General features: G+C 37.6%; 1 pseudogene; it reads right to left on the minus strand.

Moving 5' to 3' along the window:
- Positions 1–14,614: 14,614 nt before the first annotated feature.
- LOC149834694 (ubiquitin carboxyl-terminal hydrolase 14-like) overlaps positions 14,615–25,788 on the minus strand; it is a 54,374-nt pseudogene continuing 43,200 nt past the window's right edge.

Below are 25,788 nucleotides of genomic sequence, written 5' to 3' on the forward strand. Positions count from 1 at the left end.
TAGGAATACAGGAAGATGTATTGAGTTGTTTCAGCAAATATCTCGAGAAGGAATGAAACCAAAAAAATATGCAACTTCAAGTTCTTAGAGTGTCATAGACTGTGAAGAGCTGGGGAAACAAATACATTCTGTTTCTGTTAAGGCTGGATTAACTCTTGATGTTTTTGTCGCTAGTTCAATTTTCACAATGTACTCCAAATGTGGAAGCCTCAATAAAGCTTTCCAATTGTTTGAACGAATGGTTGAAAGAAATGTTTTCTGGACTTCCATGATTGCTGGATTTGCAAAACATGGCCAGTTAGTGAAAGCATTTGAATTGTTCAGAAAGATGTAGCTTGAAGAGCTGAACCCTGATGCATTCACTCTGTCAGCTCTTTTCATTCTGCTTCGTCAATTGGTAGTTTTAGACTTTAGTTTAACTCATCAGTTTGAAGGCCAGTATGATTAGACCGGTTACTCAGGTCACTCGGGTTGGTTATCGTGTCTATATTATCGGGTTGACCCGTTTAATAAATGGGTCTGCATATCGTGTAAACAGGTCGTGTTGACCCGACCCGTTTATTAAACAGGTTAATCGGGTCATGTTGGGTTACCCGTTTAATAAATGGGTTGGGTTTGTGTTTGCCACAGACGACCCATTTAATAAACGGGTCGGGTTCGTGTTGAGGTATGCTGACCCGCCAACCCGACCCGATTGCCACCCCTAGCTATACTTTGCGAATATCTTTCTTTTAGCTCCAACCACACTTCTTTTGATGTGATTGTACATTGCCTGCGATTTCTTTTGACAATGAATTGATGATCCGTGAAAGAACCATGGTATTACAGTGTTCCCAAAGAATGTATTTTGTACTTGTGCGACTAGGTGGAGAAAGAGTGCTATCCACAAACACAAATTTATTTTTAGCAACAAGAGCCATCGTCATAGATCGACTCCATGTTACATAATTCTCTTCTGTCAAGAGTTTGACACAAGAACAACTCCAGGATTATCACTATGATGCAAAAAAAAATGGATTGATAAAATTTGAACTCAGATCTGTGGATGCATCAAAATTTGCTGAAGAAAAACCATTACCTGTTGAAGGTTGCATAACAGGATTGGCCATTGAAGAAACTGGATCATGAGTCAATAGGCTCTGATACCATGTGCAAAACTCAGAAAATCAATTGAGAAAGCAGGCAGAGTATGTGTCCTATAATTCTTATTAACTAAGTCAGATTTAACCTGTTTTTTTTTGGAAACTGGTAACTAGGATGAAAGTTAATGCATTTAGGATTGGAAGTGACATTGTATTTATACTAAAGCATAGCATAGAATTGATAGCCAGTAGCTGCTAAATTCAGGATTTGGCAGCTGCCACTTCCTGAAATGCCTCTTTTCATCCCAGCTACTAGTTTTCAAACTGGGCTAAAAATGCAGACATCTGGATATTTACCAAATTTGTGAATTCCGACGATATCTAAACATTACATAAGATTTGACTCGGATAGTTACCTCATGAGAATGAGATTATTCAGGAAATGCAGACCACTTTCAAAATGGGCCATCCATGTCCAAAAATGTTCGAATCATATTCTGATTGGGTCCTGGTCCGGACCCACTTGTATTCCTGTAAGAATTGATGAAAATACCCCTTGAGAATCTGAGATTGGTGAAAGACCCAATTGATCGGGTATGATCTGATTCAGACTCAGATCGGATCCAATAAGACTTGGGTTCCGTCTTAACTAAATAGGTCCCGGTACCCAATCTGATCTGACCCAAGTACTTTCTTGGAACCACTGTTTTCCAACGTAAAAAATTTAGAAAGCCAAGATTTTACCCAGTCTGGTTTATCAAACGTTCTTAATCGATCCAGCCTACTGATCTGGCTCTTCATAACATAGGTTCGGTTGGACCTGGACACTGAACCAGCACTTCAAATTTGGACCCGGTTGCAGATCCACTTGGATCAGGTGAAGATCCGACCCATTAACAACCGGATGGATGCCAGCTTCTTTTTCCTTTTTTCTGTGATTTTCTCGAAAATAACGGCCTCTGACACGAAAATTGTGGGAAAAGCAAACTAGGAAATCTGGAAGAAATGATATCTTTTTCAGCTTTCTTGGGGGCACGATATCTGCCAAGGAAATGATTGTGGAGGGGAGATCATCTCAGGCAAGATCCTGCAAATTTCCACCAAATACCCGGACCCGATTTTTAGGAGAAATCTTGTTAGGGCCTGTTTGGAATTTAGGAACTGGGATAGGAGTTGATGCATTTGGCAAAAAGGTGGTCAAACTACCACCTTGGTGGCAGTTTGGAAACTGGTAGCTGAGATGAGAGTTAATGCATTTGGGATGGGAAGTGGCATTGTATTTACAATAAAGCATGAAAATCCAAGATTTGGCAGCTGCCACTTCCATTCCAGCTACTAGAATGTGTTTCCTTTTTCTCGCAAAACCGGACCGGGTCGACAACACAGAGGGACCCAACTCTGATTGCCAAGATTCAGTGTTGGGTTGTTCCCAATGAATTGGATATGGGCCGGAACATGTTTGGTTTGGGTCTGGAATTGGATTGGATCTTCATATAATCCGATTATAGATCAAAGCAAGATCCAATGAGACGGAATTGAATCCAGATCCAGAAATTATATGGTAATAAGAATGCTGTACTCAATCTCTTATTATACAAATGGATAGGGTTTGATACATACTTCTTCAAGACAGATTCAACACAAGATATTGATCTGAATTCGTTCCTAACCCAAATTAAATGATCCGATTATCAAATCCAGGTCTGTTCCAAGTATAAATTTGGATCACATTGCAAAGATCCACTTCCAGAAATAAAGAATCAGATTGGTATTTGGAGCTCTGACAACTTTCTCCAACAATGTACTATGTTTTTGGATTTGGATCAGGATATAAGTGACTAGATCTGAATTAGGTTAGCTCCTCCCATTACTAAAAGTTTAGCCATAAGGTGATGCAATCAAACCCAAGAGACCGTATCAGTTCAGAGACTCTGAGGCACCTCCGGCAATATTATCGTCAGAGGCGCCTTGGATGCCGTTCATGCATGAGATGAACGGCAACCCAAACACCACCATTTTCCTTGTTTTTTTACCATTTATTTTTTGTGCTTCAGATGACGTTCACCTAGAACCAATGTGGCAGAAAATTGGCTATTTTTTAATAAATGTAAAAAACACTTAAAATTATTTTTTAATACTATTTTAATGGCTTTAACATGTGTCACGTTTCTGATTGACACGTAATAGTTTTAATTATTTTTTGGTCGATTCTGATTCACTTGAGTATCGGTATCGGCCTGAATCGTTGGCCAAATTAACGATACAGGCCCGACGCCCACGGCTCTGAAATTTTTTGTGGAGTAGACTCTTCAAACATGGTGTTTGGGCTGTGGTTCAATCACATGGATGAACGGCATCCAAGAATCCTGCCTCCAAACTCAGGAATTTCTGGATTTTTTTTTACCTTCGGAATCGGATCTTACCCAACATCGACATTTGCCTGATATGATTTATTTAATCTTTTAATTGACCACATGGATTTGGATTGCTTGGATATGCAATGCAACCCCCTGTATATGATATATTGAACGTCTCCAAGTAACGCTAAGTTGGGGCCGAATGATCTTGGAAATGAACCAAATCATGACTGATCCATACCCGGTCCATCTTTTGTTGAATCGGTTCTGAGAAGGATATAAGATTTTACACTCATCTTATTTAATACGTAAGAACCACAGTGACCAATACCACCATATCTTCAATAAAGTTCTAACAAATATATCTGTATATTCTCATATGTTTTTAGTTTTTAAATCTTTCACTTGTATTTTTTCTCAACATCTTACTTAAATATATTTTTTTGCCGAATTTTGACAATAAATATGTGAAAATACAGAAGTGGATCTCTCGCGAGAAATTGATAGCCGTTAAATTACTTATTTAAACTTTTGCAACCATGGAACTTGGGTAGGACGGCAGGAGCCTGGTTTTGCCATAGATGGACTGTCGATGGTAAGAAATCATTAGGAGGATGGTTGGTTCGCAGGCACGCCGATCACTTGCGCAGAAAAAAAGGCCACTGTGATTGGTGGTTAAGGATGGGTGAAGGTGTGTGTGCCCCAGCGCTCACCTACCTACAATTCCTACGAACAGGGCTTTACTTCTTTTTGGTTCTGTTGATATAGCTAGGGAATCCTTTACGCCCACGTGTGGGGCATCGAACCATCTATGAGAGAGAGAGAGAGAGAGAAATTGGTAGGTTATAAATTGCTTTTTCTGACCTTTTGGTGTTTTTTTTTCGCAGTTCCCAACCCATAAATGTATTGGGCATGGTCGATTTACCAGTAATTTATACCTGGATTATGTGTTTTTGATTAAAAAATAATATTTGAAACCTCAAAAATTTACAAAGATTTTGGATGGTTGATTTTTTTAACCTTATAAAAACCCACCCATGTGTCGGAATCGAACGTTTCAAGAGTTGTTCCCTATAAAATCAAGTACATAGATCACATATGCTCGGTCAGAATTTATAAATAATATATATGTGATATACGCTTTTGTTTGCATAGATATAACTACCAAATGGTAGATCTAACCTTTCATATGTATTTAGCATTTATTTACTAGAAGGTTTTATCATATTTAATACATCATATGTTTTTATTTTTTTAGCTGGTGAAAATCAATTACTCACAATTCGTGAAAATAAGGGTGGTTTAAAAATGGTATAAAACATTATATCTAAGTTAACTTTGACACATGAAAATAAACATAATCCAATAGTTAGATTTTGCTTTTGAAACTTATATCTATGTAAATCAAGTGTGTAATTGGTGGTATCAGTGTTGTGAGAGGCGTACGCCTCAGTACCTGAAGCGTACGCCTCAGAGGCGAGACGCACGCTCAAGGTACTGAGGCGTACTGTGATGCGCAAATTGCCCCCGATTCATCGGCTGTGCTAACCCCAAGTGCCGGTGGATCCACCGCCACGTGCCGGCCAACTGCTCCTCCGCCGCTCCCTGCCTCCCCTCACTTCCATACCAGTTGTGAGAGGCGTACGCCTCAGTACCTGAGGCGTATGCCTCAGAGGCGAAGCGCAGGCTCAACGCCTCACTTCGCCTCATCGCATTTAACAACCTTGGGTGGTATAGTACCATAATAAAAGTGCCCATATATATATATATATATAGTCATTAAATTAATGAGTATGAACTCTGCTTAGACCATATGTTTTTTTGATGTTTAATTTTATGTTTTGTAAACCAAACATTAAAGTATGTTATAATTTATTTAATAGAGAACATCTATTAGATGATGAATTTATTATGTAAGGGCAAGTTCATGGAAGAATCTGAAGGATCAACAGGAGTGGCTTTTGAATTCAAGCTGTGGTCCCTCAAAGCATTTAATTCGGGCTGCAGACGTTGGATCCAACTTGACCTGCATAGTTCGTCATTATAATGGATTGGACCTGGTCTAATTAATGAGTGAATTTTGGTTTTCATTTGAATCAGTATAGGTCAGACTAAGGTCCATCACTCATCTGGTGGATCCGAATTTGTGCTCAAGCTCTACAGTTATTGAATCAGTTTTTTTGTTTTATTCACACGAAAAAACCACCCCAGGATAAGAGACCTAGCCGCGCTGGCTCTGCGCACTAGTCCTGTTGTTTGGCCTTGCACTTTTAAGTGAATGCAATGCATCTGTCACAAGGACACGCCACCTCTGATGGATTACCATAAGAGGTTGTACTGACTTAATATGCCCTCATTATCTTTTTACATATTTTAATTTTTTTAAGTAATATACGATAGCATTTTTTTGATAAAAAAATATTTGTTATCTATTAAAATATCACAATTTTTTTTTATTGATGATTTTTTTTTGAAATATCCGTGTCCTCGTGTCCCATTTTTTTCCAAAAGGTGTTTTTTTTACACATTAAGACTAAAGGATGAATCTTTCTGTGAAATCAAGCGAGTACACTTAGAGCTTTCTGACAGTGATGGATGGTCGTGATGCCGTATTAATTACACGTGGATGGTGATACAGCTTATCACCTAATCTGCTCTCTGGCAGTGTCCAACTAAATCATCACCAGCAACGGACCTAATGAGACCTGTGAATCAGGTCCAGGCTGAATAAGACTGACGTTGAATTGGGTCCTGGGCCCAAACTAGTGGATAATTGGGCTGGGATAAGGCCTTGGAGAAAGTGGTTTACCCTGGAAGAATGACATACTACGAAATGGACTCAAAGCCCACCAGACTGGCCCCTAATCCTGAGCCTAGTAGGATCAGGCTGCGCTAGGTTTGATTCCCCAAATCAACATGAAAAAGTACGCCCTTGTGGGTCCCATTTTCCGCCAAAGTTGTGAAGCCTCATTGGACACATGAGCAGCACAAAGACATGGTTTGACAGGACCCATGTCCTATCCAGGGTTTGCATCCTATTGGACCTTCATCTGGCCCTTTCCAATCTATGTACCAACCATTGAAACGAGAGGGAATTTTCAAGTGACCCCGGATGTCTCGAAGGGAAGAACTCAAGTCCCTGGGGTGGAATTTTTTCACTGTAGAGACCTGTGATACAGCTTTCTCTTGTTCCTGCTAATTGTGACAAGTATGTGGCAACAAAATATATGACCGAAATACCTCTGACAAATCCATATTTTTGGCGTAACTATTGGCACTTTCCATAAGAACATCTTTAGGACCACTAGAATCAGATCAATTAGAAAAAGGCACTGTATTATCCTCTCTCTCTCTCTCTCTCTCTCAAACCATTGTCAGGAACACAAAGGGGACCAAAGTGATGTGATTTTTGAATTTGTCTTAGTAGTTTATGTAGATTTCTTTGGCTGCATTGTAATTGGTCCCATTTAAAGTATTGCTGGACCAAGGTCTAGCCCTGCAGGTTGGTCTAGCTTATTTAACCAGCATATAGTTTCATTAATGAAATTTGGACTGTCGATTCCAAACCTCTTGAAAAATTTAGTATGAAACCCAGATGCTGGATATCAAGATGCCAAACTAGTATTGATCTATGCTGAATATGCACACTTGCATACTTATATAAATAGATATATACAAGTCGTGCTTGATGTCCTGCACTAGGTTCTAAGTTTGGAATTCTATAGATTTAAAGTTGATGTATGCGCACATGGGCATGTTATGTTTGCTTCTGATGATATTTTAGCCATGTCTTTTTAAATGTTGGAAACTTCATATATAATTTTTATATTTTTTTGGAGATTTTTCAAATTACTTTTTTCAGGCAAGCTGGGGGGGATAACCCTGGTCCACATTCAAACTGGAGAACATTACCAAGAAAATCTCATTTTTATTAATTTTTCTTGTTTTTTTTTCTTCTAGTGTGATCTTCCTGAGGACATTTCTTTCAAAAATATTCACTAAAAGAAATCTATCAATATGCCCTGAACTACATTTTCTTACAAATTGGACCAACGTATCAAGTTACAAATAAGTCAGCATTAATTACCACTTTACCAATGAAATTCATGGCTAGACCAGAAGTTCCAAATGTCATAATGACATAAGAACACGTACATCTTTCATAGGTGGGCCAAGTAAGGCAGGGTGGTCGTGGGGCCCACATGGGGTTTTCCTCGCTTGGGCCTCATCGTAAAAAAAAACAAAGACAGGATTAGGAACACACACATTTAGGTGAGCTTGGTCATTTATTGCCTTGACAGAGCCCAAAGGGTTATTTATTTCCTTTCACATGAGACAAGTCCCATACAGAGCAGAGTGTTCATCCAAGAGTTAAGTTGATGGATACTCTTGGAAGATTTGATATCTAGAATTGCCCAAAGCATGAGGGGTTTCAACTTGAAGGAAAGAGTTTGGAAGTGCATTTAAAGGGTAATTAAATGTTGTAGGTGTTAGTGCTACTCTTGTTAGTATATTTAATACATGGGAAATCTCAACTTGTCATGGATTGAGCGTGAGTTAGAGTAGCTTCAAAAATCGTCCAAGAGAAGTGAATGAATGAACGAGTGTTCGCTTTCACTCAAAAGTGAGGGTCTTGATCAAGGCTCTGGGGAGGACCATCCTAATGCAATTAGTCCCATTGCTGCTCAGCGATCAGAAATGATGGTGGTAGGGTGGAAGTGATGGTCAGATGGTGCATCGATAGACATGAGTTGGCAGTTTCAGTCCAGATTTGCTCATAAAATACAACAGTTTCTTACCAGAGCTTTGATTATTGAACGTACAACTTTTAAAGAGGATGCCTTCTGATCTTTCAGGATACGTTTGATGTTGCCCATATGCAGAACCTTTCATTTTCATCAATATCAAGATAAGTGTGTGTGTGTGTGCATGCAAGTACGTGCACTTACATGTGTGCATGCATGCAAACACAATCACCTAATGTTGAAAACAATTTTTCGTAGTGCACACACATACAGTCTAGAATCTGTTGATGTCTAATTTTCTGCTAATCCTTTAAACCGTCCATCACAAACATAACCAAACAATTGGTGGATCGGAATGTCCAGACCATATTCACTAGGATCTTGAAAATCAGGATTCAGGACCACCTTTCGGATTAGATGGCCCAAAATCAGGGTTTATACGGATCCATCCAACACCTAACCACTAGGGATTTCGCTCCAAATCTAGCAATCATGGTGCATCTACCCATTACCACAATAAGATGGAAATAATGGATCTACTAAAGACGGAGAAAACATCCTATGAAATTTATGTGCAACATGTACGTACGTAAATTTGCAAAGGAAACAGGACGAATGGCAATAATTGTGCAAGGCAAATGAATAAATCGAGTAGTAGCGCTTACGGAAGTCATTTAAGATTCCACTGGTTCGAGGGCCAACAACATTCTTGAACTGTCCTCCTCCCCAATGAAGACAAGGTCACAGGCTATCTTGTCTGTGCCACTTTATTTGGTTGTCAGCATAGTGACAAATATCGCAAGATTTATGAATCTCGCAATAATATTGAAAGTTTAAAACATCAATACCACCATTTAAACATGATATTTACGTTTTAAACGGCTGTTTATCATGAAAAACCCATGTTTTTTATTTTTGAATAATTTTATTAACATTTTCTTATAAAAAATATTTTTTACTTTTTTATTGCCAAGATTTTGCCAAAAAAATGCAAGATTTATGAAAAAAATTCAAATTCTCGTGAGTTTTTCAAAAACTAGATTTTGCCGCTTTTAATGTTGTCACTAAGGTTGTCTTTCCTCATATAACTCCAGCATGAATTAATTAGCAGCCTTAGACGACGTAACACAGTTTTCCTGAGCACCAGCGCACGCGCGAGCACACACACAGACAGACAAATGAACAAAGGCGAAACATTAAAATCCACCACAAAGAACATAGAATATTAAAACAAGCCCATGCATGAAAGACAAATGAATCTTCTGAAATCAAATGTAAAACAAACGTAAACCGCATAGTGCAGAGCATCAAAAGTTGTATTTCTATTGAATAAAGAAGGGAATAAATAAAATTTTACATACAAGTCGATAAGCATCGAGATTGGACAGTTACAAACAAAATAGTAAATACAGCGGGATTTACATGGCAAGGTAGGTGACAACACCAAGTAGATACACGGCTTTGACAAGACAAAAGGTAACTTATTACCTTTACCATCATCACCGAGTGGACCTTTACACGGTAACTTCTTCCTACATTACATACGCAGCTGCATGGTAACTTCCATAAGAATTATCATGCCATTATTATACACTTAGTTCACGTAGCAGCCTGAACACTAACTTTCATAAAGGCTAATATTTTAACACTTTCCCTCAAGTTGGGTTTCTCGGATCAATCATACCCAACTTGCTCCCTAATGTTTAGAACGATTTTCGACCAAAACACTTGATGAACAAGTCTGAAATTTGAGTTGTTGAAGATATAAATCGGGTTTGAAGTTCCCCCCTTTGGACCTTGTCATGTATCCTCTCGTGAAATATTGAGTTGGCATCCATATGCAGAACTGCTTGATTATCACAATATAAATTCATTGGGTAATGATGTCATATTCCCAAATCGGCAAGTAAACTTTTGATCCAAGTTAATTCACAACATGGATATATATTCTGCTTCGACAGATGATCTCGAAATTGTGGTTTGTTTCTTCGTCTTCACATGATAGGACTTGATCCAAGCATTACAGATGATCTCGAAACTGTGGTTTGTTTCTTCGTCTTCACATGATAGGACTTGATCCAAGCATTACACAATACCCACTTGTCGACCATCAGGTCATGACCTAATCTGAATTTTGGAATTGACTATCCGAACAAAATAAACTACCATAATCTGGCATCCCTTTTAGAGATCACAATAGTTTAAACATGGCCTCTTGATGTGGTACCCGGGGTTGATTTATAAACTGACTTAACATGTGAACTGAATGAAGAACATAAGGCCTAGTTATGGTTAAGTAAATAAGCTTTCCAACGGTCTTTCGATACTGGGTCGGATCCTTAAGAAACTCACCATGCTAATTGTCCAACTTTAGATATTGCTCCATAGGAAAATCACAACGCTGTGCACCAATATATCCCATATCATGAAGAATACCCAATGTATACTTTCGCTGTGACAAAAATATCCCTGATTTTGACTGTGCCACCTCTATTCTTAGAAAATATTTTAATTTTTCTAGGTCATTTAATTTAAAACGATCATTGATAAGAGACTTGAGGTGGTTTATTTCTCCAAGATTGTCACCTGCAATAATGATGTCATCAACATAAACAACTACAAACACCTTGCCTCCTTTGTTGTTTTTAAAAACAATGAATAATTCGCCTTTGATTGCAAGAACCCTATTTCTGTAAGAAGTTCAGATAATTTAGAGAACCAATTCCGAGATGACTCTTTAAGTCTATAAATAGATTTATTTAATCGACAAACAACATTCTTCTCCTATCACGAGACTTCCGATGGTAACTTCATATAAACTTCTTCTTGCAAATCCCCATGGAGAAATGCATTGTTGACATCTACTTGAAATAGGTGTCAATTGTGTATGGCAACGACAACAAGAACACATTTGATGGTGGCAACCTTTGCAACAGGGGCAAACATGTAGTTATAATCTACTCCTTTTGTTTGGATATAGCCCTTAACAACTAGGTGTGCTTTGTACCATTCAACGGATCCATCATATTTGAATTTAACCTTGTAGACCCATTTACACCCAATTGAGTCTTTTCTTGGCGGTAAACTGGTGAGTGTCCAAGTGTCATTTTCTTCTAATGCTCAAATCTCAGCTTTCATGGTTTCTTGCTATTTTGGATCCTACATAGCTTGAAAAAAACTAGTAGGCACTTGGGTTTGAGTCAGATTAGAAAGAAAAACTTTATAAGAATGAGAGAATTTTTTGTCTACAAGGTAGGAAAGGATTGGATAATGAGTATCTCTTATCCTTACAATCCCATCACTCAATGACCTTGATTTGGAATTAGGTGTAGTCAGAAAACATCGATAATCTTTAAAATGTCTAGGCAAAATTCATGGTCATGAAGACCTATAAGGTTGAAAATCAGAAGGAAAACAAGCCAATTGTGTTTGAGTATTTGGATTGTCAAGCTCAATTGGAATCTCACTTGGATCTAGATTGGGTGGTTCTAAGGATGGTATATTGGCATCAAGGGTGTCTTGAGAACGATCCACATTGGGAGAGAGTTTTTTAAAATCTTCCATAAACATGTTGTGACAACATTACCATCATTTTGGAACTCACTTTGATTTTTGAAAGAAAACTCAAACTCATTGAATTTGACATCTCGGCTTGTGAAAACCTTTTCATTTTCTAAATCATATACCTTGTATGTTGCTTGCCCATAAGGATAACCTAAAAAAATACATCTTGTGGCACACACATCATCTTGTGGGTTTTGTGAAGGTTAGTGGCATAACATAGGCATCTGAAAGTTCTTAAATGATCATTTTTGGGTACACATCTATGTAAGATCTCATAAGGGGTTTTATCAAAAATAGGACAAGAAGGCAACCAATTCAAGAGGTAAACAGTAGTCAAAAATACTTTCTCTCAAAAATTTCAGAGAAATGTGAGCTTGAAAAAGGAGTGCTCATGCCATGTTAAGAAGATCGTAGTGTTTGCGCTCAACTACCCCATTTTGTTGAGGTATTGCGACACAACTATGTTGCCTCTCTATCCCCTTTTCTCGTAGAAGGTTTTCCATATCATTGAAAAAGAATTTTGTCTCATTATTATATCTGAGTTTTTTTATTATGGTTTCAAATTGAGTTTGAACAATAGTAAAAAAACTCTTAATGATGCCATATGTTTTACACTTATATTTCATAAGATAAACCCATATTGATCTTGAAAAGTCATCCATAATGGTCAAAAAATAATGAGCTCCAAATAATGATAGAATTTGATATCCACCCCATATATCACAATGGATTAACTCAAAAATAGACTGAGACAATATAGAACTATTATGAAAAGGCAAGCGAGATTGTTTGGGTATATGACAGATAGAACAATCATCCAGTTGTTTGCAAGAATTAACATAATTTAAATAAACTAAGATTTTCAAACGAGAATTGAAAACATGCTCCAAACGATAATGCCAAATTTCAGATTTATTAGAAGTCAAGGAAATGGCTGCAAGCCTGCCTTCATCAAGGATATAGATGTCATTTGACATCCTACCCATTCTAATCATGTTCATAGAGTGACAGTCTTGCAAAAAACAAGATTCATCGTTAAGGACCACATTATAATTTAAATATAAGCAGAGTTTGGCAACATATATTAAGTTGAAATTGAAGTTAGGAACATGAAGGATATTTTTCAAAACAATATTAGGGGATAACATCATGATGCCAATATGAGAAACAAGAACTTTTGACCCATTTGGTAAACTAATCAGTGGAGAAGAGGAAAGGTTAGGATTATCAAGGCTAGATAGCATATATGTCATATGATCCATTGCACCGATATTAATAACCCAAATGCTTTTAAATGAAACACAAGTTATCGGGTTGTGTAAGTTACCTGCCAGATTCACTTTAGGCTCAAGAGTACCTTGGTTGGGCTAGTTCATGAACTAGATGAACCTTTGAAAAAGTTCAGGCTTGAAGGAGGCAGCTTGACTACTATTCTTTGAGGAATCCAAGCTATTTGAGACATTGGCCTTAAGCCTTGACTGTTCATTGATAGACTCAAATGGAACCGTGATATTCAATTCATGTTGCCTCTCTTCTTGGATGATAATTAAGTATGCTTTGGCAACAGTGGGTATCGGATCCATCAAAAGTATTTGACTCCTAACATAGTTATAGCTCTCCATAAAAAATTGAATTAACCTGTCTTATTGGTGCATGTCATGGACAGACTTCATGGCACCACAAGTACATGGTAGTAAGGTAATGTAGGAAGACAACTCATCTCATAATTCTTTGAGTTTAGTAAAGTAGACGGCAAATGAAAAATGTTGTTGTTTGTAATTAATGATTTGCTGTCAAATTTAATAGATTCGAGGAGCAATAGATTAGGAGAATCTCTCTCTCAATTAAGACCATACTTTCACTGTTGTTTGGGCATATATAACATACGAAGATAGGTCCTTATAAAGTACATTCAAGATCCAAGATTGCACCATATTGTTGCACCTTTCCCAAGAAGCAACTAATGACGTTGGTTTAGTGGGTTTAGGAATGGAACCATTCACAAACCCCATTTTGTTCTTCGTGCTGAGCGCCATGCTCATCACACGATACCACATCGTGAAAATTTCCCCTGTAAGATGCTGAGAAACTAGCATGACACCTGGTGAATCTGAGTGATGAATATAGTATGGATTCACATGTTCTTCTGTGTTGCTCCTTGTATGTTGATCGGATGATGCTGATGAATTTGCTCCTTCCATTGATATGGTTGTCCTCCCATTGATATGGTTGCTAGCAACCGTCAGCTCTAATACCATGTAAAAATAAATGTAAATGGCATAGTGCAGACGTATTTTCTCTTGAATAAAGAAGGGAATAAATAAATTTTTACATACAAGTCGATAAGCATCGAGATGGCACATCTATAAACAAAATAGTAAATACAGCTGTGACAACGCAAGTAGATACTTTGACAAGACAAAGGTAACTTCCCTTTATCATCATCACCTAGTGGACCTTTACACAGAAACTTTCCTATATCACATAAGCAGCTGCACGGTAACTTCCATAAGGATTATCATGCCTTTATTATACACGTAGTTCACGTAGCAGCCTGTAACTTCCATAAAGGCTAGCATTTTAACATCAAAGGCCATGGAAAACCAGTCTTTGTATGATACTTTTTCTCCCTTTCCTTCGGGAAGAATCTTTATCAGACACAAATCGCGGGTCTTGCTTTTGCTTGAACTACAGTAGTTGAGAAAGAATGCATTCACGAGTAGCAAAGAATTCATCTGAAGTTAGAAGAGGATGAAAATGGGAACTGCAGCATGTTTCATTTCATCATCCTAAACAATTCACAAGACGGCATGATGCATCCAAACATGGCTAGCCAAGAATAGCTGACAAGGACCTGCTTCCTCGCTCAGATCAAGAGAGCCCAGGCTACTATGAATCGGATAATGATACTTAAACCTTTGATTTCTTCACTTATTCGCTCAAAAAAATACAAGTAGCCCATGTCTCTTGGAGGGTCCACGGATGCACCAACCTTGGCATCATTGAAGATTACCCATCTCCCTTCTTTAAGAACATGTGCAACATAATGGCCGCAATGTGTAGAGGTACCCATATGGATTATAAATGCCACGAGCTTATATCCTGCATGACAAACAGAAGAAAAATCAATGAACAATAAATTTCAACTGAGTTGTATAATCAATTGTTTACATATCTCTTGTTTCTGCAATCTTTTTATTCAAGAATAAACCAGTACGCTGTTGCTGCTGTCAGGAATTCAGGGTTTAATTTCTTTCTGGCCATCATCATAATACATCAGCAAGTATCTTGTGCAAGGGGGAAAAAACTCAGTCTTGTTGGTTGTAAAGGACATACTTAACACTATAGGTAACATGAAAGTGAACAAGGACTAAGCATTTTTATTCAGTACTGCTTAAGAGTTGAGGCACAATAGGCCTCCCTATCTGCTTGAGGAAAGCCATCTGCTGGCATGGCAGTGACTGGCAAAATAAACATATAGCAGTCAAGAAAAGCTACAGCATAGTTCTCCACTTTTCACTGCATGTTTTCGTTTGTCTTTTTTTTTTTACAAGAAATGGGTCTTTATATTAAATATATTCGTAAAACCTTCCATCTACATTTCCCATATGTAGGGACTAAGTTAAGCATGCTTTGGCACATAATTAATTCCATACTCTCCATCAAGTTTATTTCATACTATTCTTATACTTGTATAAAGCATGTAAGAATATAAGCATATTAATTATAGGTATACTATCACAAGTTTCCATTTCTGTTTGGCTCACATTACATTTCCTTTTGGCATTTATTATACACTTGCTTTATGTTTGCATTAACTATGTGAAATGTAAGCTGAAGAATTTTTTTGTATGTTTCTCATCCATTATATGTTTCCTCATCCATTATATGTTTTAGTACGGCATTGGACAAGTTATCTGCTATGTGAGATCCTGAGTAACTTGAATAGGATAGAACCTAGTAGTGCCCTGATCTTCACCCGGTAAGGTCACTTTGGCAACACATATACTTGCTCTTATAATATTTATTGTAAAAATGTGTAATGCAATTACTAATATTGTTGTTGCTCTCTCTCTCTCTCTCTCAAGTAACAAATGACATGCTGAAGCAAGATAAAAGGAACAATAAAAAGGAGAAGAATGAGCAAGATAAAAGTACTAACTTCCACTGCCATCAGGAAGTTCCTGATTCAACATATCCTGAGGACCGCTAGAAGAAGCATCCATGTCAGTCACAACAGCAACATCTAGGTGGCTAAATGTCTAATTCAGTAGCTTTCTCAATATCGCCACCCTACACAAATGTCAACCAAAAATTTAGCTGACAAACTGAAGTGATTACATCAAAGAGTCCAAAGAAAAACAAGAAAGATGGAAAGGTGATCTACATAAATCCAATATAAAAAGCTGTAACTGCTTATGAAAAATTCATGGCTACAAAGGCAAGTAAATCAAATGTTAGCAATGATATTGGCCACTGTATAATAATTGGAATAAAATTTACTCTCAGCTATAGGCATTGGAGGCATCAGAAGGTTCTACTATGAAGTCCTTGTACTAAGCTTAAGGTAGCCTGGCAATCTTAATAAGCAGAATCAAGAACTTACTGAAACCTACAGAGCTTTACGAGCAAGGTCAACATCAAATCCAAATGAAACCAGTGTATCAACATGTGCTTCATTGACAGGAGCATTTGTCAGTTCAGAAATTGGATCATCTATATCTGAGGAAAATGATTAGAACAATTCAATATTAATTGCAGCATATGTTGTTACTAGATCAAAAACTTTTTACAGCTCAGAGACCTAGATCGTCCATGTGAGAAAGCAACCAGTTCATCTCTTCTACTCCAGAATTAGATGTGTTGATTACAACTTTTCAACAATGAAGACTGCTAAAACCCATGCCCACAAGCTGTGAAACAATATCCTCATTGACAAAACGTTTTATCAAATCAATCTTCATTTCACCACCATCTAGACATTACAAGGTAACAACTAGTTAGACAACTTACACTTGCATATTCAAGAACAAGAAGAAAACATGGTCAAAATGATAGTTAAAGCAGTGCAGGAACAATCAACCATACTAATTTGCAAGTGATATGGACCTGATTCTTGCAGTAGTTCTTCCCCAGGCTGCAATCCTTTACTATGCATATGGCTAATGTCTATAACATCAGTTACATCTATATAAACATCTGCCAATTCCAAAAGAATACGCAAATAAACAGATGAGATTGGTAGTTTGCAGTAATCTCTCTCTCTCTCTCTCTCTCTCTCTCTCTCTCTCTCTCTCTCTCTATATATATATATATATATATATATATATATATATATATATATATATATATATATATATATAACATGAAGAGAATATAAGAGCAGCGAGAAAACCAAGTTTCTTGGGGACCCAGTCTTCCTCCATAACAAACTTAAGCATATGTAACACCAAATAATCTGGGAAGGTACATAATCCAGTAGTTCTGGGCAAAGGAGAAGTATTGCCAAGAGGCTCAACCTATTGAATGTTTAATTACATAATTTCAAGAAAAGCTGAAAATTATTACACATCATGCTGGCTATAGCATTATAATAACTAGAGAGTGAGATGGTGATGAAGGTTTTTGGTGTGTTTGTTGCATAAAAACCAATGGAAGAATTTTACATGGCCAAAACCACCAATGATAAAGTTAACTCTAATGTTAAAAATGTGACTCAAGGAGGAAAAAACGTGCCTCGCCCCAAGGCAAGGGCCCTTGTGCCTTGAGGCGCATGTAAATAGCACATATGTCCTAAGGCCTACGCCTCATACGTTATGAGCCATACCCCTTAGGGCGAGGGGCGCCTCAGCTTGAGGAATGCACTATTTCAATATCAGGTCAAATTTGATCCCCATTTGACGTAAAGTAAGGGGAAAAGAGAGGGAGGCCCCGACCATAATTAGGGTCGAGGCCTCCCTCTTTTTTCTCTCTTATCTCTCGCTCTCTCTATCTCTCCATGCTCGCTCTCTCATCTTGTGCTCTCTCACCCTTTCCATCTCATTGTCTCTCTCATCTCTCACTCTCCCTCTCTGGGTAAAAAAAAAAAGACACAAGGACTCTCTCTCTCTCTCTATTACGTGTTTGCATGCAAAAATGTGTGTCAATCCTTTTGATATAGTGTTTGGTGACGATAAATGGATTTTAGTGCTTTAAATTAAGGACTTTTGTGTGTTTGTTAATATTCTTGCATTCTTTTGTATGTTTGTTAATTTTCTGACATTCTATTGCATATATACATGCAAAAATGTGTTGGCTGACCCTTTTGATATAGTGTTTGGTGAAGATAAATGGATTTTAGGGCTTTAAATTAGGAGGTTTTGTGTGTTTGTTAACATTCTTGCATTTTTTGTGTGTTTGTTAATTTTTTGGCATTTTATTGCGTAAATACATGCAATGTATTGGCTGAGTCAGGCTGACCTTTTTGATATAGTGTTAGGTGAAGATCAATGGATTTTAGGCTTTAAATTAGGAGCTTTTGTGTGCTTGTTAATATTCTTGGATTCTTTTGTGTTTGTTAATTTTTGACATTCTATTGTGTATATATATGTGTTGGTTGACCCTTTTGATATAGTGTTCGGTAAAGAAAAATGAATTTTTGGCATTTCTTTTATTTATTTGTATTTGTAGATATTTTTTAAAGTTTTTTTAAGTTTTCAGAAGAAAATTTTGAGGAGCACTACGCTACGCTTCAACGCTTTTCACAACATTGGTTAACTTCCACTGCACCACATCTTGTGACCTATTAAAGCAAGGTCATTCAAGAAAACTCAATCTCTAGTTATTACAGTTTACAGAGGACTCTTAGTGCACAAGCAAAAATGAACTGTCACACATTAAGACGCTCTTCATGCGATAAAATTACAATCCAAGGCCAACTTCTGTAATTTTCCTCATGCACTTGAAAGATGGAACATAATCCAAAACTAAATGGCAAGACCATGCCATTTGGAAATTATATCCTAAACTAATCACAGCCTATGTCACCTGGTTACAGGTGCAGGTGCGAGTGTGGGTATGGAGGACATGACATGGCAATTCCAAAAACTATGTGTACGAGGACACAACTATATATATTAAATATCACATAAATATAAAATAAATTCAGAATAAAATGAGTATAATCTAAATATATATGCTATGTCTTAAATATATATTATATACTAAAAATATAAAGTTATAAATTGAAAATATAATTATAAATTATAAAGTGAATACAAACTTGTATGTACAGGGTAAAATGATGTGTCCTGGTGTCAACGCATGTTGAAACGGAGATCGACATGGGTACGGAGGGCAAAATGGAGTCTTCCTGCCACATAAATCACATCCAATGGTTCCCTTTGGTTAAGCGAGATACATTATCTCTTAATTGCCCAACTTGGAGACCTAGCTGCTAACAATTCCCAAGCATGCAACCTGCCAAACTGACTAGAAAGATAGTTGAATCGGAAGGTGCAATGCAAGTTTACCATCATATGGAGTTTTGATGGCATCCCACCGAACTAAGACAAGTACCAACATGATGTATGTAAAAATTACCAGCATTGAAATGCACATATGGAGTTCAACTATCTAGTTATAAGGCATTCTTTTTGGTTTTCAATACTTTGAATGGATGAAGTTATGTGCTTTTATGACACCACTGTATAAACTCATAAAAAATTCCGATATGAAAATTGGAGCCAACAAAAAAAAAATTAACTTAAGAGAGAAACAACCATGAAATCCATATAATATTAGCATCACTCCTTGAAAAGCAAAAATTACGGGTGACACAAAATGGAACATTAAGGAGAAAGAGATTGAAGCATTAGACTTACTTGATTGCTGTTGTTTTAGCATTCAAGACATTGTCGTAAAAGTCCTGAACCTCCTTCGGTGCTGAGAAGTTAGCTAAGCATGCCTCTAGTGGCACTCTTGGGCGCACAATGTCCTCAATGGTTCTGAAAAAAACTTAGTATAAGACAAGAAGAAAGAGCATATCATACACAATGTGTGGCCTGTAATCATATTTGTGTTCACTTATATTTCATTTCCATCTGCTTTCATACTGTGGAAGGCCTTCAACTCTTCTGAAATATCAATTACAGAAGCATTAAGAAATAATTTGAGAGTGCAACACCTAAATGCATATATCATGTAGTTGTACCTTTATTAATAGCATCGTGCAAAAGAATACTCAAAGAGAGGATGCAATCCACCCTTTTATTATATGCAACCCTTCCAGAAGGACATGCAATATGCCCTTCAAGAAAAAATTTGAATCTTCTTGATGGATCAAAGTTAGGTCTGCTAGACAATATCCGGATCAGATCAAGGATCCTCTCAAAATAGAAAAACACACTTTCCTTCCTGAACGCATCAAGGCAAATCCTGCAAATGACAAGATAAGGAAAGAAGTTACAGCTGAAAAGAAGAAATCATCAGCATATCTAAAAGATAAAGCAACTGTCAATGAAGAAAGTTTTAATAAAGAAAAGGAGATTTGTTTTGATAATTCCAATTGTATCAATCCCTTGATTCAAGGGAAAAACAGTTGTAACTATTGATAAAAGGAAGGGAACCTCTCTCTCTCATGTAGGTTGAATCAAAAAGAGAAAGAGAGAATATCTTGTGGATGTAGGTTCTGAGTTAGAACCGAACCACATAAATCATTGTGCAGTTTTTCTTTCATGGTATCAGAGCCTCATGAAGACCATGGATTCCAGTTCATCTCAGTCTTCTCAATCCAGCGACTCTGATATGCAGAATTCCTCTCCATCATCAGGATTGGCATTCTCGTAGATCCCCGCCAATCTACACCATTTTCTATCCATTAAATTAACGTCTGAGAACTACCTTCTATGGGAGTCTCAGTTCAGACCCATCCTGATCACATATGATCTGATGGGTTTCATCGATGGGAGCAAGCCGTGTCCTTCCAAAACCATTGGAAGCTTTATCGAAATAAATCTAGATTATATCTCGTGGATGAAGTACGATCAACTTCTCATGAGCTGGTTGATCTCCTCCTTAAGCGAACCTGTCCACAGTCAGGTAATCAGCCTAAACACCTCTTTTGAAGTCTGGAATTCTCTTAAGTAGTTCTACGTAGCCCGCTCTAGATCCTGCGTCATGCAATTAAAGGGACAACTTCAAGATCTTAAGAAAGCCAATAAATCTATCAACAAGTATTTTCAGCAAGCTCGATATTAACTGTTGTTGTTAAACCGATTCTTGAAGAAGACTTAGTGATGCAACTCTTTAAGGGTCTTTCAGTCGAGTACCATGCTTTTAAAACCTCAATAGAGATCAGGCCTGACCCGATCTCTCTTAATGATCTTCATAGCCTTCTGTTGATTCAAGAGAGTCATATTCAGAGTATGAGTGAGATAGAAAGTGATCAAGTTAATGCATCTATCAACGTTGCTGCCAAGCCTTCCTTTGATGGACAAAACCATGGTGGCTTTACTCCTTGTGGTAGAAATAATCAGGGAAGGTCTCGAGGAAGAGGAGGTCGATATATATCAGAATGATCGGCCCTGCATCACACGCCAAATTTGCAAGAAACCGGGTCACTCGGCATGAACATGCTATCAACTGTCAAGTTTTGTTCAAAACAGGCCTACATCTCCCAGTGCTCTTCACACTGCTCCTCACACTTTTTCTCATACCGAAACAAGTGGCGACAACAACTGGTACCCCGACTCCGGAGCTTCTCATCATGTCACCAGCGACCTGAACAACCTTTCAATTCATTCTGAATACCAAGGCGACGATAGTGTTAAGATTGGAGATGGTTCAGGTTTGTCTATTAAGCACATAGGATCCTCTTCATTTGATAAGTTTATTATTCATGTGCCTCAATATCAAAGAATCTCTTATCTCTTCATAAATTTGCTAAGGATAATAATGTGTTCTTTGAGTTTCACCCAGGTTGTTGCTATGTGAAGGACTGCTTTACAGGAAAAACTCTTCTTCGAGGGGAAAATGAAGGAGGCCTCTATAAGGTGACTTGCTGAAAATAAGCAGGCACACTCTATGGTGAAGGTTACAATAGATCAATGGCACAAGAGAATGGGCCATCCTGCTCTAAGTACTATGGCCCAGATAATAAAACAGTTTGGTTTACCCTTTCAAAACATTATTGAAAATAAGGTGTGTAAGGCATGTCAGATGGGGAAGAGCCATCATCTACCTTTTGACAAGGTCTCTACCCCAGTGAAAGACGTGCTTGATGTGGTCTACTCTGATGTGTGGGGACCAACCCCTATTCCTAGTCATGATGGTTTTCATTATTATGTTTTGTTTGTTGATGCTTATTCCAAGTATGTTTGGTTATATTTGCTTAAATGCAAATATGAAGTTTTATCTATCTTTCAAAAATTTAAAACTCATGTAGAGTTGATTTTGGGGTAGAAAGATTAAGTTTTTACGCTCGGATTGGGGAGGTGAATATCAAAGTCTCTCAAAATATCTTGAGCTTAATGGCATTGGGCATCACATCTCATGCCCACACACTCCCAAGCAAAATGAAAGTGCAGAGAGAAGGTACAGACATATTCTTGAGACCAGCCTCACTATGATGGCCGAGGCTGGAGTCCCTCTAAAATTCTGGTCCTTTGCTTTCAGCACTGACACATATTCAATTAATAAAACTCCTTCCAAAGTTCTTGGAGGAAAAACTCCTATAGAGGTTTTTTTTTGAAAAAGCACCAGACTATGGCTTTCTAAAATTTTTTGGATGTGCCTGTTTTCCCTACCTAAAAACTTATAGGAAACACAAGATGGATTCCAAATCTGAAAAATGTATTTTTGTGGGATATGCTCCTAAACATCATGGGTACTTTTGCCTAAGTATCAAAACAGGTAAGATATTCATATCAAGGCATGTTATTTTTTATGAAAGTTGCTTTCCTTTTAAAAGCGTCAAAGGAAAGAATTCTCAAAATCAGCCCATCAAGGAAAAAGACAAAGAGCCTCTTATTCTAAGCTATCTCACCAAGGGTGAAACGTGTTGTTCAATACCTCTAATCCTGTTATTGAAAATCGAGACGATCATGATAGAGAAGATAGGTTTGGCAGTGAACCAATTTTGATAGAGAAGATAGGTCGTCGCCCAGAAGCGACGCGTCACACCGGCGCCCGGGTGTGGTGTCAAATAGGCAAGGGTTCCCTCACTTTGTTGGACGGGTGGGGGTAAAGAAGTTAGTCCAAGACCATAAAATTAGGTTAGCCACTTGGAACATAGGGTCTTTAACTGGTAAGTTGGTAGAGTTAGTAGATGTTATGTGTAGGAGAAAGATTGATATTTTATGTCTTCAAGAGACCAAATGGGTAGGTGAGAAAGCTAAAGTGATAGAACCTTGGGGATATAAGATTTGGTATACAGGAATAAATAGGAATAGGAATGGAGTTGGGATTGTTATGAGTCGTCAGTTTATAGATAATGTAGTTGAGGTCCGTAGGAAGGGTGATAGAATTTTACTTATTAAATTAGTATTAGGTACGGATATTATTAATATTATTAGTGTTTATGCACCTCAAGTAGGTTTAGATGATTCCATTAAGCATCAATTTTGGGAAGATTTAGATGGAGTAGTACAAGAGACATCTTATGGAGAAAAGCTTTTCATCGGCGGTGACCTTAATGGACATGTAGGCATTAGTAGGGATGGATTTGAGAATATCCATGGAGGCTATGGTATAGGAAAAAGAAATGAAAGTGGAGAAAGGATTTTAGATTTTTGTTTGTCCTATGATATGATCTTAGCAAACACTTGGTTTAGGAAGAGGGAGTCTCACCTAGTAACATTTAAAAGTGGGGTTAATACGAGTCAGATAGATTTTTTCCTACTTAGAAAGAGAGATAGGGGTTGTTGCATCGATTGTAAGGTTATACCAGGAGAAAGTGTAGCTACACAACATAGAGTCTTAATTTTAGATCTTAGAATTAGACAATGCCGCAAAAGGGATAGACATAGGATAGATCCTAGAATTAAGTGGTGGGCACTGAAAGGAGCTAAACAAGGAATGTTTGTAGAGCAGGTAGTTAAGGAAGTTGATTGGTGTCTCGAGGAGGATTCAGAATCAATGTGGAATAAGATAGCGGGTGGTATGAGAAAAGTAGCTAAGGAGGTATTGGGTGAGTCTAAAGGCGGTGCACCACTAGGTAAGGATACATCATGGTAGAACGAGGATGTCAAATTAGCTATTAAGGTTAAAAGAGAGTGTTATAGAAATCTAAGTAAGAGTCGTGATAATGAGAATTTGGAGAAGTATATGATAGCAAAGAAGGAAGCTAAAAAAGTTGTTCGAAACGCGAGGGCTAAGGTATATAAGGAGGTTTATGACAAGTTGGATACCAAAGAAGGCGAGAAGGATATTTATAGGCTTGCAAAGATGAGAGATAGGAAATCGAAGGATTTGGGTATGGTTAGATGTATCAAAGATGAAACGCAAAGGGTTTTAGTCAAAGATGAGGAGATTAAGGAGAGATGGAAAGATTATTTTGATAAGCTATTTAATGATAGTCATGCTCAAGATCTTGGAGACTTCTCCATTCCTTTTCATGAGATAAATCGTGACTTCATGCGCAAGATTCAAAAGAAAGAAATTGCAGAGGCTTTAAAGAAAATGAAATCAAGAAGGGCAGTTGGCCCAAATGGTATACCTATCGAGGCTTGGAAATGCTTGGGAGAGAAAGGTTTAGAATGGTTGACAAATCTTTTTAACTTGATTTGGCGAACAAATAAGATGCCTAATGAGTGAAGGAAGAGTACTTTGGTGCCTTTATATAAGAATAAGGGTGATATACAAGATTGCACAAACTATCGTGGTATAAAACTCATGAGTCATACTATGAAACTTTGGGAGAGGGTGATTGAGTCTAGGTTGAGGAAGGTTGTCATGATATCGGAGAATCAATTTGGTTTTATGCCTGGAAGATCAACTATGGAAGCTATACATCTTCTTAGACAACTTATTGAAAGATATAGAGAGAGGAACAAAGATTTGCATATGGTTTTTATTGATTTAGAGAAGGCATACGATAGAGTACCTAGGGACGTTCTCTGGTGGACAATGATGAAGAAAGGTGTTTCTCTCAAGTACATTAGTATAATTAAAGATATGTATGAAGGAGTAGTAACCAATGTCCGCACTTGTGGAGGGGTGTCAACCAATTTTCCGATAACGGTTGGGTTACATCAAGGATCTGCTTTAAGCCCTTTCCTATTTGCGATAGTGATGGATGAGCTTACGAGATCAATTCAAGAAAATGTACCGTGGTGTATGTTGTTTGCTGATGATATTGTTTTGATTGATGAGTCTAGAGCTGGGGTTAATGCTAAGTTAGAATTATGGAGACAGACATTGGAAGCTAGAGGTTTTAAGTTGAGTAAGAGTAAGACTGAATATATGGAATGTCGGTTTAGTAAGCAACGAAGTAATGATGGGAGTGTAGTGAAGCTTGGTGAGCAAGATATACCGGTGAATGATTATTTCAAATATTTGGGATCCATCATTCAAAAGTATGGAGAAATTGATGGAGATGTAAATCATAGGATAAAGGTTGGGTGGATGAAATGGAAAAGTGCTACTGGAGTGCTGTGCGATCGTAGAATGCCATTGCGGTTGAAGGGAAAGTTTTATAGGACGACTATTAGACCCGCTTTACTATATGGTACGGAATGTTGGGCTGCCAAGAGACATCATATTCAAAAAATGAGTGTAGCTGAGATGCGGATGCTTAGATGGATGTGTGGAAATACAATAAAAGATAAGATTCGGAACGAAGAGATACGTAAGAAGGTAGGTGTTGCACCCATTGAAAATAAGATGCGAGAGAATCGTTTATGGTGGTTTGGACATATTCGGCGAAGGCCTAATGATGCTCCAGTTAGAAGGTTGGAGAAATGGGAAAATATATTAGTTAAAAGAGGTCGGGGTAGGCCTAGGAAGACTTGGATGGAGATGATAGGAAAGGATATGAATGCTTTGAACCTCACCGAGGACATG

This window comes from Nuphar pumila, chromosome 6 (genome assembly GCF_984573655.1).
Source record: "Nuphar pumila chromosome 6, dmNupPumi1.hap1.1, whole genome shotgun sequence".
Classification (NCBI taxonomy): domain Eukaryota; kingdom Viridiplantae; phylum Streptophyta; class Magnoliopsida; order Nymphaeales; family Nymphaeaceae; genus Nuphar; species Nuphar pumila.